The sequence below is a fragment of the Lepeophtheirus salmonis genome, chromosome 7 (genome assembly GCF_016086655.4).
Source record: "Lepeophtheirus salmonis chromosome 7, UVic_Lsal_1.4, whole genome shotgun sequence".
NCBI classification, from domain to species: Eukaryota; Metazoa; Arthropoda; class Copepoda; order Siphonostomatoida; family Caligidae; genus Lepeophtheirus; species Lepeophtheirus salmonis.
Window position 1 is genome coordinate 30,176,867 of NC_052137.2, and position 16,537 is coordinate 30,193,403.

The 16,537-nt window shown below is 32.4% G+C and overlaps 2 long non-coding RNA genes across 2 annotated transcripts; one reads left to right on the forward strand and one right to left on the reverse strand.

The window, feature by feature from the left end:
• Nucleotides 1–5,314: 5,314 nt before the first annotated feature.
• On the forward strand, nt 5,315–6,003 carry LOC121121974 (uncharacterized). The gene is made up of 2 exons (XR_005865642.2): nt 5,315–5,570; nt 5,616–6,003. It is a non-coding gene; the product is annotated as an uncharacterized lncRNA (long non-coding RNA).
• Nucleotides 5,877–7,679, reverse strand: LOC121121973 (uncharacterized). The gene is made up of 2 exons (XR_005865641.2): nt 7,378–7,679; nt 5,877–7,309 (listed from the first exon to the last, which is right to left on the reverse strand). It is a non-coding gene; the product is annotated as an uncharacterized lncRNA (long non-coding RNA).
• Nucleotides 7,680–16,537: the final 8,858 nt, after the last annotated feature.

Here is a 16,537-nt window from a genome sequence, read left to right on the forward strand (position 1 = left end):
AAAAAAGAGAGCCCAGATACTTTATCCTCAACAAGAGATGTTCGAATTTCAATATCTACAGAAGTGTAACAGGATGAAAATTTAGTTGAAGAAGAAAACCGAGCAAAACTTAACTTCATACTAGAGTAGGGACGACTCTTTCCTTTGGTGGGAATATCTCCATCCATAAATAACAATGAATATAATCAACGGTTTTTCAATCGTGACAGGATCCATTTAATTTCAGATTCAGATAAAATGCTCCAGATGTGAAATATTTTATTAATATTTTGTTAATTAGGTACTACAACAATGAGAAGATATAGTCATAATACTAAAATATACTACAATTTTAAATTGAAATGCAATTTTACTTAGACAATTTTTAAAGCCTAAGATCATTCTTCATTTATACCTGAAGAAATTTACTTTTTTGTTCTCCAAGAATTAGGACCAAAGGAAGATACTTCTAATTTGATCATCCATCTCAAGAAATGTTCTTAGTCTTATTCGAAACTCCGTTTTCTACAAGGGAGGACAGAATGAAAATTCATCCAAGAAAAACTAGAAGGCTTCACAAGGAAGAAGAGTGGACTCCTTCATTTGGAAAGGGGATTCTAGGTTAGAAACAAATAACAATTAGGAGACCCATTCATGATGACTAGATAATTTTATTATTTAAAATACACCTAATAGTAATTACCAATTATTTTATCTAAATTCGTGCGAAGTGCGATATTAATTATGTTATGATTTTATTTATTACGGGGTATGACGTCATTATGAGGACATTTAAATCGTACAAAATATAAGATTATGTTGCAAATTTGCTTGTACACCCCCCCTAAAAAATTGGATCACTCAAAAGATACCAAATCGGACTAAAGTCTTTAAAAGATATAATATTTTTCTTTAATATGTTACTCCTTATCACTATGAATGATGAATAAGTTATTATAGTCTCAAGAAGAGCGTCTTTTTCCATCATTTTTCAGCCTAAAAATGGAAATATGTCGAGTTCAAAAGAGAATATAGAATCAATAAAAGCACTTTTATAATAATAAACGATCTTTTTACATCAGTTTTATTAATTGTACTTCAATTTGGGGATTGTCTAAATGTTGAAAAATGTCTCTGAACGATAATAGTCTCGAATGACTATAATTGCAAATATTTCTAAAACCTGACAACCCAGAGAAAAGCTAAGATCGGGTTGTTGTTCCCTGTGTAATACACTATGTAATAAGTTCAAACCAGAGACAAAATAGTTAATAAAATTTAAATAATAATAAAAATAAAGTCGACAACAATACGAACGAAAGAAGTGCTAATCAATCCTACGTTATTAATAATCATTAACATCATGGATAATTCATACTAGAGCAGACTCATGGATTGGCGAACATGCATAATATGAGCCAAGAGTATATTTTTATCAGTTTTCCAACAGAAGACGACCATTAAAAGCGTTTTTATAGCAATAAACAATACATATTTTGATTTAAAAATTCCAAGAAAACATCAATTTTAACCGAAAATAATCAATAACACCCAAAAACCTCATTTATTTATATTTACGGCGAAATGCCCAAATGTGAAAGGGTGTACGGCAAAATGTCCCGAGGCAAAATAATTTTAGGCGAAAGTATCCCTTTCTCCTACCCATAACAGCTTGTTAAGAAGAATTATGACCTTTATTTTTTTTTAAATACGTAGTAAATTAGGTTGTTCTAATAGTATGAGTCCATTACATTTTGATAGGTCAAAGGTCAAGGTAACACAAAAAACACAAAATGGACCATAACTTTTGAATAAAAATGGATCAAATTAAATTTTGATAAGTGAAGATGACAGGAAACAAAATTAGAGTAATCACTCATATTAATGTCTTTTGTTGTTAATTTTTAGGGAAAATGATTTTAAGCCGGGATTTGCACTTAAACGAGTGCTCAGTTATGTTTTGATTCGTTATTTATTATCATTTACTGTAAAATCATGAACAAGTCTTAGGTTGTTCGAATATGATAAAATATGAGCGTTATTTACTTGCTAGTGTCTTAAATTAATATATGCAATATCTTACTGCTATGCATATCTTTTGTTTGCGTCCTATAATTCAAGTACATTTAAGCCCGTGGTGGTTCTAGGTAATTTTGCCGTGAACATTTTCACCGACGGAATTTTCCCACATACATTTTCGCCCCAAGTAATTTTCGCCGGCTTTTTTATGTTTTTATAAAATAGTTTTTGCTTGACCTCCAGTCTTTAATCTTGAAATATTCCTTTCTTTCTATCTTTGAAGTTTCTTACATTTCTTTAAGTATCAAATGATATCATGACTTATAGTAAGGTGCCACTTGTCAATTAGTCCTTTCGAAATAGAATCCTCATCTTGGATTTGTGACTCCATTGTCTTTATAATCACACTTCCTGTTTTATTTCCTTACTATTTTCTAATCTTCCTCTTCTTTATATCTAAGGCTGAGATACAAAAGTAACGGCTAAAGGTAAAGTTTGGATCTATAATATAAAGATAAAAAGGCGGCAGATATGTCATTAGCCAAATTTCCAAGAGGCAAAATTACTAGAGTGAAAATAAATGCGAAAAAATTACCGGCCACGAAAATTTTTGCACCAAAAACACCGGTCACAGTTCTAACAAAAGAAAGATAATTTTATTTTGTTCTCTGTTCTGTATTTTTCTGTTTCTTTCCCCCCATTTCATTTTTCTGAACGCTGATTGATTAAAATTCGTAAACAACATATCCCAACTTCAATTTTGTTTTTCCTTCAATATTTATTTTCGAAAAAAACTTACAAATGCCGTTTCCTCTCGTTAAAGTAGCCTCCAACACCCTACAAAATTAATATTTGTTAGGCAATTCTAGCTAATTTGATCAATGACATGTTATATAATTTTTCCCAAAATTATAATCTGTTAAGATCCTGTGGTTTTAGTCCCCAAAGGCACCTCCCCCTTAAAAGCGAATAAAAGACTGTATTATAGGATAAATGAGTATATATTTAATCATATGGGAAGTTGTTAATTTTTGCTTCTACTATAAATAATTGACGGAGGTACATTAACCTGGAATTTAACAGTTTATGTGCAGTTACTTGCGTAATCAGTTTTTATTTTTGTTTACTCCTTTTTATGTACAGGAAAAATTCCCCCCTATCTTTGGTGTAAATTGATTCACAAATGCATAATAAAATTAATATTAGTTTGTAGAAAAAGTAATTTCGTATTTCCCCCTCTTTTTTTTAGAACTGAGTATCTCGCTCATTATTTGTCATATCGGATCATACGATAAGGTATTGTAAAGGTCTAAGTGTATACTACAACACTTTTTGGACAGTATTGCACTTGACCGGCTCAATTGTGAATAATCGTACATTGAGTATGAAGGTCTCAAAGGAAGAAATTCGCTATATTTCTTATTTTACTACCTGAAAGCGACCCATAAAATTTGCAATGTAAACGGGCCAATATTATTTCTATTCGTGTTGCACAACAATGGATTGAATTATTGCTTCCCCCCCACACACACACACTCAATTCTGCTCTCTACTGTGAACAACTCGTACGTTTGAAGCTGGCGATCGCAGAGAAGTGTCCAGCATTGCTGAATAGAAGACAACAAGACATCATTAAGATAACATCAGGAGACACACATCTTTGATGACGCCCCATGAATCTTGTTAGCAACAAGCTATCAAACAGAACGGGGCATACTCGGCTTAAATCAAATGATTGTAACACTTCTTATAAAACATTTAAATAAAACGAAAAATACGAAATTACTTTTTCCCTAGCCTATTTCTTATAAATTTGAATGTAATTATCCTATTTTCCCTGCACTAAATTTATTTTAAATGTAGAATATGTTCAACAACTAATACGACTAATGAATAGGGAGAAGGTGAAAAAGAGACTTATGTTATTACGGAATTAAGATCTTTGTTAATATCAGCTCCTTGTTAAATAATTTCCGGAGGAGAAATAAAATACTGAGCGAAGACGATAACTTTCTACATTTAAAATAGGATTGGTATAACAAAGTAATCCGGCTTTTGAGCTGTCTACTTTAAACTAACATAAAACGGACATATTTTATTGAGAATATATCTTATTCAATATAGCCTTCGATGGTCTCAATAACAGCCTCGATCCGTATCCTGAACGGTTCACAGGGCCTGGAAGATAGATCACGATCTAAATTCTTGCATTCCATTACGATCAAATACTTGTTTGTTGTGTGAGGACTTCTGTTGACCTATGGGCTTTGAATCAAGGTAGCTCCAGAAAGAAAAAAAAATCCATCAGATTCAGGTCGAGGGAACTAGGAAGCAAAATTTCCTTGGACATCTAGTTGCTCCTGGGGCCAATCCTGAGTCCTTGGTCTCTACCAGGGCCTTCCTCAGCTCAGTAACCCTTCTCCTGTCGATCCTTGTGCTCTTTGGAACCTCAGCATTGCTAATATTTATCACAACCACGCACCTGAGTTCTCCCTCTGAAAATATAATAGGCTTTTGTTGTTGAATCAATGGCAGTTTTTTGGCTACTAAGTAAAACGTTTATATGTAATAATGGAAATCTAGTGTAGAATGGACAGGTAAAAAAAACTGAAAATAAAAATGGTAACCCTAATAATGTTAAGAATGTTTTGGAGGAGAGAAAGAATAATCTTAATAATGTTTGATTAGATAAACTACAATCAGCTGCGACAAGGGAGGAAGAAGAAAAGGACATAAACAAGGACATTTGCTAGATTTACTCCAATGGCAATCCCCAATTCTACTTTGAGTCCATAAATGACTTATAATAAAATCCACAGGGCTTTTATGATCACACACGAATGTTCAATCAGGTTTTGTATATAATTGAATCTATTTAGGAAATGATGTTTACAACTCAGGAATTAAATAATAATAACAACTGCTAAGGAAAAGAAAATTAATTATTACTCTACCAATTCCAAAAAAACAGGCCAGCTAAAAAATACTCTAGTTTTTCATCATTATCTAAATGTATAATTCACCACAAAGTATTGGGCAATTTGGTCATCATATACACCAGAAAAATCCAGAAATCTGAAGCGACGGATTTCGGTGTTAGAACCTGTAAGTATTAAATTTTCGTACTTTAGGACACTTTAGGTACAAGCACAAATGTACTTGGACCCACATCAATATTTCAAGCCTGAAAGGACATATCGGAAAGTCTAGGACCAAGATAAATGAGTTCAAGATTGAGACATCTTGCAAGGCTTAAGTACCATCAAGTGTAGGATGGTATCGAAGGCTAAGAGTCTTCGAAAAATAAAATGTAGAATATATTTCTTAGAAATAGCATTGTATATAATAGCAATGAGTTCTTATCATAGAAATATAAAAAAAACATAGAGAGCTGATTATCTTCAATAGCAAAAGAATATTTTGAGATCGGTCAGCTGTGGAAGAAAAAAAAGATTGCGCCCAAAACAAACAAATCTATAGTATTTTTCATAACAAATTAACTCTTAAAATCAATTAATATTGTTAATTGGGATTAATTTGCCACCTCTTTTTAATTGAAATGCGTGTTATAGGTAAGTTATCACATATTATATATGTATTCTATTAACTCCCTGTAGCACTTATTATATCCATAATTTGTAGGGTCAAAATGCCTATTTGTGTAGCGTTCAATTGCACCTTCAGGACAGGAATTTTTACTCAATCTTCCAAGACTAAGGATTAACCTCATGCATTGAATGAGAATGCCATCAATTTTTTCATTCTCTTGGAACGATCCGTGCAGCTTAGACTTCATCAACTCCTCATGAGCAATAAAACGTTAAAAGTAGCGTGGAATCGACTCCAATCTAATTATGTAATAAGTATGTAAATTTATGTTGTATAAATTGGCAAGTATTTTTCCTTATATTTCGTAGAAAAGTAATCAACATAATTCGAAGGAGTATTTTACTATAATAATTAAGTTATTAAGTTGAAATATAATTTAGTCTTTCCAAATATTAATGACAATGTTACAAATTACTGATTTTTGAAATGGACGAGATTGGTGAGAATACTTCGAACTCGGCTCCCTTGAATCTTCTCACTTTCTTTTTTTCCCAAATGATATAATTTGATCCTTGCATAATAAGCTTTTGCCCACTATTTGTTTTTAATTCACTTATATAATAGAAACTTGATTCGAATAGAGGACGCCAGTAATCGAAGTTAGCTCTACTTAGGGGCCCTTTGTTAGAGTTGGAAAACACATTCCGCGAGTTAAATACATCAAATAGAGCATCGAATATACGGATGAACCCTATTGTTGCATCACAATTAGAAAACTTATGTAATTTAAGATCGTGTGATAACATCTCCAAAGAATCGGCTACACTTCTAGATTGTGTTTGACTCGCCAAATTTACTTTCATCTTCATCCTTCTCCATTCCATGTGAGCTTTTTACAGCTTCGGCCCTGCTCTTAGACCTTCTTTTTCTTGTATTGAGTACAATTCTTCTATAAAATTCCAACAAATAGTATCTCCCTTATGATTTCGGAGCTCCCAATCGATACAAAAGAGTTCCTTACAAGCTTCAGCATATGGCAGACGTCAAGTAAAACAACAACTTTTATGTCAGAGTTTGAAGGGTGGGCAAATGTAGGTTTTATATTGCCTGAATGAAGGGCAGCTCCAAGAGCTTTAAACATTCCAAAATTACATGAGGGCCCATCACAAGTAATACTCGGTATTATCACACCAACTTCATGGACTTTAATTAAAGCTGTTTGTACTATATTCGCCTATTCTTCCCCCGACAATCCATTGATCATAAAATTTCCTATGGGAATTTTCCAATTCCTATTAATAGCAACCACCATAAGTACCAAGGCTTCAGTGGCGGGAGGCATGGAATCTTCTGAATCTCCTGCTCCAACGTCCACATAGTTATGGCATTTCGTCGAGCGTTAGGTTGCAATAAACCTTGCCTCCCGCGACTCTTTGCTGTTCCACTCGAAGTTTCAAGGCTTTAAATGCTTCCACCGTAAATCTTGGAGATCCATCGATTGTTCCGTACCAGCTTCTAATAATTGAAGGGTGTGGCAAAAACATATTAAATGTCTTGCGAACATAGGCATACCTCTAAGTTAGAACAAATTTTCTCAATTCATCAGGATATTTTTGTCTTGAGATCATGGTCATAAGGATTATTATCATTCTCAGCATGCTGAGAATAATGCTGACCCTCATAATTCTTAGCCCTGAAGGACTGAGAGAAGGTTACCGTTCTGGAGGTGCAATTATAAGCCACGCAAGTAGGCATTGTAAACCTACAAATTGTGAAAATAATAAGTGTAATATATATATAGTTAAAGGAATATATATTTTAATAACTTACCAACAACGAGTATTAAAATCCAGAAAGGATGATAAATGAATTTTAAATAACAATGTTCCTATAACTAAAGTAATAGTATTGGAGAAGTACTAACGACTTGTTTGTTTTGGGCGCAATATTTTTTTTCCTCGACAGCTGAATAATCTCACTTTTTCCTCCAAATCAGTACTCTATTATTTTAATATCTCTATGGTTCTTATGCTATCTGGAGGAGCACAAGCTCCAATCATGCAACCTGTTGTGGTGATGAACATCATTTTTATTACAAATTCCTCCTGTTGGTAAACTCATATGATCTTTGTCTAATTATAAAAGAGTATAAATTTGTCGTTGTTGTAGTTTTTTAACAAGATCACGTGGTGTATTATTTAAATCTTCCATTTTGGGTTAGCATTTTAAATCCCCAAAAATTGTTTTATAGGCGAAAATGATGGACTCAATTCACGTTCACAGCTCAAAATCAAAGTAGATATTTTTAAAAAGGTTTTCTAAAGTATATCGTCAAAAAAATTATTGAACTAATGATTTAAATGGATAAATTTGCCCTTCAAAAATAAAGTATCAACTTCAGTTTGTGTTTGCACAAGATTAAGTATAGTATCAGTTTCATTCAAATGATATTTTTTCATTTAATATATATTAATATTGTAATAATAAAATGTGCTCCTCCAAAAAGTATAAAAATTCATTGATAATACATTTACAAATGTAACAAGGAGTATTTTCTTGCATACTAAGTCCAACGTATTCAATGGTGCACCTAATATATAGTAAAACATTAGTGCCCGGGAGAGAATGAAAGCTATACTTTATACTATACCTATATACACAAATAAAAAGAAAGTTATCTATGCTTTACAATATAATCAATAGTTGCAAAAAGAAAGAAAGAATGAAGCATATTATTATAAACATTTTTATAAGTGAATCAAGAAGATGAAATAAAATTATATATATAAAATACGTAACATATTGATAATATGTATCACTCAACCTCTTAATTCAAAACCTTTCACGAATGAACGGACTTTAATCACTGTAAATCTCTCTCTATAAGAAGAATGTATATTAATATATAATCAATGAACATTCCCCTCCTCCCACTCAAAAGAAGCAAAGTACATATAGTATTGTCCAATGGCAAGTACCAATCATCTGCAATAGATGAATACAGCTGGAAAGTGAATGCTTCACTTTCTGATTGGAATTACGTTAAATAAGCCTTACTACGATCCTTATTCCTTTAAATAACTTTTTTTTGTAAGCCATGGGATTAAGATAGATCTTTTGAATAAATATCCTATATAGTAATAAAATAATTAGTGTTTGTGTGTGATGTACATCCCGCTTGGAAAAACAACGATAAAAACGCATTTATTTCAAAAACAGAGCCAGATACAGACTTGAGACACGAAATAAATGTTGTTTATAATTTTGAGTTACGTGCGTAAGAGGGTATGTTTAGTTTTGATCATACCGGATTCTTTGGCTATGGAGGGAAAGTTGGATTTTTCGCCCATATATTGATTTTTTTCATAAAACAAGATCAATTTCCTGTGTCTGAAAGTTTTTTTAAGATATGGGTTTGTCGATTCGAAAATGCACCAAACCAATTAAAAGTCCAAAAAACGAATTATTGTCCTAACGGAAAAAGTGAGAACTTATAAAATACGTTACGAATTATAAAAGGGAATTAGGTAAATAAATGAAGACGGGGATTATTTAGTTAATCTTAATATATATCTTCAATCTTTATTATGATTGAAGAAGGAACATAGTAAGCTAGCAATGGTAATGACAATAAATAAATCACAGGGTTAAACATTTGAAAAAATTGCTTTATATTTACCAAAAACAGTATTTTCACATGGTCAAAATATGTTGCATTTTCAAGAGTGTCAAAAGGGGGTGCAAGTTTGATGATATCTACATCAAATGGACGGAAACCACAAAAAATTGTATACTAGGAGGTTTTACAATAGAAATTTGCCTATTATATAATAATAGTTTATTGTAAATTGTAAAAAAATAAATATAAATAAAATCTTTTTAATTTTTCATCCGCTATCTTTAAGATAGTGAGTTCGTGCTACTATTTGTTATAATTTTTTTTTAATATTTTGCAGAAGCTGACAGTGGTTCTGTGATAATTTTATAATCTCATGATTTATAAAATATAAGGAAATACAGGGGCGTCCGCAGGATTATATTTTTGGGAGGATCTATTTTTTTTTACATATAATTTTTTTTCTTATAACTTGTCGATTTGGTGAGGGGTGGACCCACCCCTGAAATATAGTTATTTACTTATAATAAACAAGTCACTTTTAATTTTGAGAAGTGTTAGGTACCAATCAACATTAATAGAAGTACAAGGTTAGGCCATCATGTAATTGGCCTTCCTAAGAATTTTCAATTTGATGTATCGTACTGACCGCTGGACAATACAGACAGATTTTGATAAAACATACTGATTTTGACAAAACAGGCAAACAATCACATATTATGAAGTCACTATTGCTAGAATTTTCAATTGGATGTATCGTACCTACTGTTAGGTAAGGAAGATAGATATTGATAAAACACGCAACCAATCATATCCTATGACGTCACTATTAAAAAGTGTGGTGGAAGTTAAACATTAGTTGTACACGCGTTATGGTATAACCTTGTATTTCTATAACCCTTGGGTACCAATATATCCTAAATATATTTTAATTAAGAATAGCTTTATTTTAAATATATGGTATTTCTCATAACCATCTGATAAATTGATCACTTAGACCAACAATCAACCAGTTATGCTGTTAAGATCCAGTCTCAACGAAGTAGTACGGGGTTGTGCAAAATTTTTGATACAGTTTTTAAAACTTAATTAATTAAATACTAAGACTATTTGATTCTTTTTCCCTTCTAGAGAGTTTCCGGAGTCTCTTTTTTTGTTTACATTAAATTTAGAGCTTATTATCATGTCCCAAAAACAACGAAGGCGAAAGAACAGCCTGATCTCCCTATGACAGAGATGGCCATGGACCTCAATGTCTTAAGGTCCACCGTACCAATGCACATTAAAGAAGCTGGTGGCGTCTCTCTACGAGCCCAAAAAGTACCACTCCTGGATGGTGAAAAAGTGAACCATCTATTTAGTTTGAGATATATTTTTGGTGAACACTTGTCCTCCCCAATCACCAGATCTAAATCTCCTGGATTATAGTATTCGTTGGGATGTAGAGTTCAAGTCCTTTATAATCCAACACCCAAATGTTGAGGACTTCAATGACTGCTTTTATTGCTAACCTACGATACTCATATTCAATATTAATTATCCTTAATATCAAATATATAGTTAATTTTTTTTAGATATTAAGTCTATACAAAATTATATGTTACTGTTTAATTCGTTAATTTTGTTACAAAACTTTTTGCCCGACATGGTATAATATTAAAATAAGGATCCTCTAATAATCATGTTCCATTGAGTCCGATCCTAAGACCAGACTGGACTGAGTATAGAAGGACCGACAAAACACTGTCATTTACATCACTATTACTATAATTCGTCGAAGACTACCATTACAAATCTAATTAACACATAAAAACATTTCAGCTAGCTTGTGTGTTGGTTTTTTTTTGGAAAAAACTTTATGTTAATGATTGAATAAAATATCTTAAAATTGTAGAGTGGATTCATTCAAACATTAATTAGTATAATTTCCAATCAAAGGATTTATGTGGGTTTCCAACTTTTAAGATAATTATATAAAATGTTTCCTCTAACTATAACTTATATATATGAGGTAATATAACTTTTTCCATAATCTTATACCTACAATAATATAATAAGATTAAACATTGAAACTACTCGGACAGAATATTCAGTTTAATCATATATGAATAGGGATGTTCATCTATTTTCCATACATGTGTCCCGTCAACAAAAAAGGAAGCTTAAATGTATCGTGTATATTTGCATCCTTCAAAAAATTGTCCTCAATCTCTATTAACAAAATATTCAAATTAAACCTTTGGTTGTGTTGCAAATTACACTTAAAGTAGACAATAAAAGAATGATCATTTTCCAAATTTTATTTTAAAGAAGCCATATCGGAGTTAAATGAAATAAAAGTTCTAAACAATGTCCAAAATTCTTTAGTAACTCAACTCAGTCCATAAATTAGAGTACAAAGGCTATAACTGTGTCAAATATTAAAATTGGTAAGATTTTCAATCTTTACAAATGAATGGAATAACTTCGACCACATGTTGGCGTGTGACAATTAATGAATTTAATTAAACTTTTTTTTAAATTTTATATTCCTACATCGAAATAACTAATATACTCAATATAACCCACATCAGCCTTGAGGACGGCTGTTGGCCATCTTCTGAAGGTATGACAGCACTTCTTTATGAAGTTTACGTCCATGGTGCCGGTTCTAGGACACTTACCCGAAAGTAACTTTTTCAAAATTTCATTTTGCCGAAAATAATAATATATATATTTGATGATGATTCCTGCTGTAATCAAGGTCGTTCCCAGTTCAGGTTCAGCGGTTCTATCGATCCCAGTCTTGGTTCTTTCATTTCAACGGCTTCGTTCTCGGGTCAGCTTTATCGGTCTCGGTTCTTCTTTATACAGGCTCAGTTTGGTAACAGGAACTTAAAACAAGAAATCGCTAGAAAATTCTGGCCCAGGAAATTGTATTAGATACAAACAGGGCCGTAGCTAGGACCGAGTGCGTAGTGCTCGAGGTTCCTACAGTGGGCCTGAAAACTAAGGTTGCATAGAACAATGGTTTTCAAAGTGGGAGCCGTGAGGGGAGGTGCAGGAAGATGCAGAATTGAGGATTGCTTTCAGTCTACAAATACATAGTACACATGTTTTGTATAAGGGCCCGCAGCTAAAAATGTATTAGTGTACGGAGGCCTTGGCATAATAAAGTTTGGGAAACTCTGGCTTAAGAAATATAATAGTAGTCATATTATTGGCGCCCAACAAGCTCAGTAGCAGACTTGGATCCATAAATTCAGGTCTGGTCTGTATGGGAGCCAAGGTCCAGAAGTGCAACTTATTCTTGAGAAAGTGTTGGACTACTTTAGCCGTATGTACAGAGGCCTTGTTCAGCTGTAGCACCACATTTCCATCTCAAAATGTTGTTTCCACTATTCTCCTCACTGTCTTTTCATTCACATCTAGGTCTGTTGCATAAACTCTCATTGACTAGGTTGGGTCTCCTTCCAAATGGTTTTTGGTCAGTTCTAGATACAGAACTATCTTTCTACCGAGATCTTGATTCTGTTGTCTCTTTCTGTGCTCATCTTAGACTGGAGAGAAAAATGCAAGTAATACACACTGCAGCTGATTCGTCAATAAATCTTTTGCACTTCAGACTTTTCGAAATAAATGTCACGAAACACATCAAGAAAGAAGATTACCTTTTTGTAAAGATTGAAAATCCGCACCCAGAGTGCATTTATCAAGTACAAGTTCTCCTTTTTATTATTTTTGTTCAAGATTGTTTTTATGTTAATACACAACATCTGAAGTGTGCGGTGCAAGATAATTCACATACTCACATGAAGTCAAATACACAGCAAAAATGAGGCCTATTTGTTCCTACGATGTAGCCCTTATTTGACATGACCTTTAATACCTTGTTTGAATCATGTTCTTATTTCCATGAAAGTATATAATATGTACACATTAAATATGCTCCTAATTACTTCCATTATGGCTCCTAATAAGAAAATGTCATTAGCTATCTCTGTTGTTTTGTTTTTTTAAATAATGTCTCAATAGTTTGAGAAGCAATAACTCATCACAACATTATACTGTCTCAATACTTACATGTATGTATAATGGTAGACTAAACCCATTTTTGTATATTCTAGTGATGGTGATGGCTTATGATCAAGGATACAAAAAACAACTAGCAATGGAAGTGGAAATGGTCTATTTGTATATTTTCCAAAGCTGTTATCAATATTATTTTATTCTTGACGGGAAGCAATAAGTATAAAGTAATCACTGGCGCGTGAAAGACGGAGAGTCACACTGATGATTGGTTGAAGAGTTATAAGTCTAAGTCATTTTCGGAGTCAATGTAGAATTGAGGATCTGCATGAGATTAATTCCTGCCTATATCTTTATTAAAACTTGATTAATTGCAGGGGCGTCCGCAGGGATTGGAGCTGTCGTCCCATTCAAATGAAGGGATTTTGGTTTTGTACTAGAACATTTTTCTATTTTTTTAAAGAGAAAATAAGCGTAAATTTTGAATTTTTTTTAAAGAAATTATATAAATCACATAAATATAATGCTAATTTAATTAAACTTCTCCCAAACATTCTTGAAATTATCAGGGTGACCTCTTTAATTTTTGGTTTCTTTTTTAGGATACTGGCAAATCATATTTTTTTCAACTATGATAGCCAGTACTCTTTTATTCTTGAAGAGAGAACATATGGATATAAAGCAATCACAAGTGAGTGAAAGATGAAAAGTAACCATGATGATTTGTTATGGAGTAACTCCTTGTTGGACTAAAAGTGAAATTGAGGATTAACATCTGAGTAATTCATGCCTACATCATTACTAGATACGGAGTAGGGATTTCGGTTTATTTCCTTCCTCTCACGGCTGCTTACAGCTAATTTAATGAAATGTCGTGACAACTAAACTCGTTTCTTCTTCCAAGGATTCTCTAAATTGTTAAGTTAACCAATTTAATTTTCTGTTTCTTTTTTAGCATTCCCGCAGATCATATTATTATCATCACTAGCTATGATACACCTTATTATCAGTAAATCGATCTTTACCGACTTTTTTCCTTTGTACTGGTCTAAACGAATTTTTTTCCTTTGAACCGATCTAGACGAAATTTTTTTATGAACCAGTCTACAAAAAACTTCTTTAGAGGACCGAATTAGTTCCGTCCAACAAAATCATAACGATCTCAGAGCGGTCTGGGTAGTATTCAGTGCCCCCCTCGTTGATAAAAAAATTTCTTGAGGCAAATTAAATTTGGATCAAAATGGATCATTTCGTCCTCATTTTGCCACTAATTGGTTTTAGCTTTGGTCCTTGAGTAAAATATGTTTATGGAGAACAATAAAAAAGGAGCAAAGAAATGAACGTCGTACAAAGGTTTTTTTCGTTCAGGCCTTCCAAAATGTAGAGAAAGCTTGAACGGCACTGATTATGGCACATTTCACTACTCTTGACTCATTTAATGTGTCATAGATACATCACAGTATGAAGTCACAAATGCCCGATCAATGAAACATTTATAAATAAATAATAACAAAAATAATGAAAAAAACTACTTTTAAAAATTAGAAAAGAAGAAATAATTTCTGCGTGTGCTCTTTTATTTCATTATTTAATAGGACGTCGTGGTGTAAACTTCTCCCTCTGAAGTATGCATTATTGCATTATTGTATGCATCTTTGATGTAAATTGTTTTGAAAATGTAGAATAAAATTAATTTTAAATATAGTTACAAAATTTCCCCTACACAAATGTTATTTTTATGTGGAAGGTTCTCCTATTTATAACAGTAACTCATGTTCTCCCCCCAATCATATGACATACAGCTGATATTAAAAAGGTTCTTCATTCAGTAATACCATATTCTCCCTTCCACTTTCTTCTCGTGCTCCTTTTTTGAATACAGACATGCCAACTCAAATCATGGCACTGAAATATCTGAATGAGCTATGAAAGCCCGATATATCACTAAGTAGTACACATTATTAAGATCCATTACGAGAGAGGAAAATAAAACACATCTTTGTTTGCGTATAAGTGAATAACAAGAATTGCTTTGTACCTAAGAACTACATAATAATATATTGTAAGTGTACCTAATGTTTTCTTAGAATAGACAGAATCAAGCCCAAGAAAGAAAATAGGAGGAATGAACGTTACTTAAAATGATTTTATAATCTCCAAATATTGACACAATTCCTTTCTAGCAATTGAAAATAATTATCGAATAGTTTGTATTGCCACCACGACTCAAGACCCTTAAACTCAAATGAAATATGTACTTGACATTTCATCTCTTCAAAAGACTTACAGGATCAATTCAATTCACTAAATATTTCATGCATCAACATAAAAACAATCTTTAATAAAAAATCAAGAAAGGGATAAAAATCTATATTAATTTTTTTACTTCATATATACCGGGTGGCCCATTGAAAACTGGACACTTACTAACTAAATAATTAATGAAAGTTGAATGATTGAAATAAATTCATATTTTGACATATTAAACCATAAAGAATTAGTTACAAAATAAAACAAACCAGAGCTCTTTAGCTTACGTACAAGTCGAGAAATGACACTTGGACGTGATTGACGAATTTCCATTAGAGAACTTTGAAGCACTTGGGTGTCTATAGGACCACTGTCTACGCCGTCGGCAAGGCAGAAACGTTGGAGAGAAAGAAGGAATTTGTTAAAAATGCCAAAATGATGCGGATGAGTTAAAGAAAATAACCCGGGCCAATCCCCTCCAGTCCAAATATAACACTGGCCAACACAATTTTCTTGCATGGGGTTTTTAAAGTGAATCTAACTCCATTTTGGCTTCTAATTCCAAATCTCTCATTAGTTTTTACCTATCACATCAAATTTTTGAATAACGGGGTGATGAAAAAATACTACAACACATACCAAAAATCCTTCATTTACGAGAGAAAAATGATACATTATTTTTGTTTTTTGTGGTTTTATTTGCATATTGGCTGCTCATTTCAATGTGTCACTAGTTGTTGGTTATCACATGAGGTTTTTGAACTATAGGTTGATTAAAAGGTTTTATCTTATTTTATTTTTCAATACAAGACACAACAATCTAATTTTGTTTAAACAAACAAAACTAAAAAAATATAAAACATGAAAGTACTAACACATATTTGACAAATTCAATATTATTACAAACATAGAATGTTATATCAAACTAGTAGATGCAGGAACAGTGTATTTTTGTTTGTAGACAAACATATTAGTTCATTTTTGGGGTAAACTTCCTTTTTGACGACGCCCTCTTATGTAGAGCATCTGAATGACCCCTCATCAAACTCCAGCAGTAATCAGCCATCATATGCAAGTCCCAACGACCTTGATATATGTCTTCCATGACTTTAATGT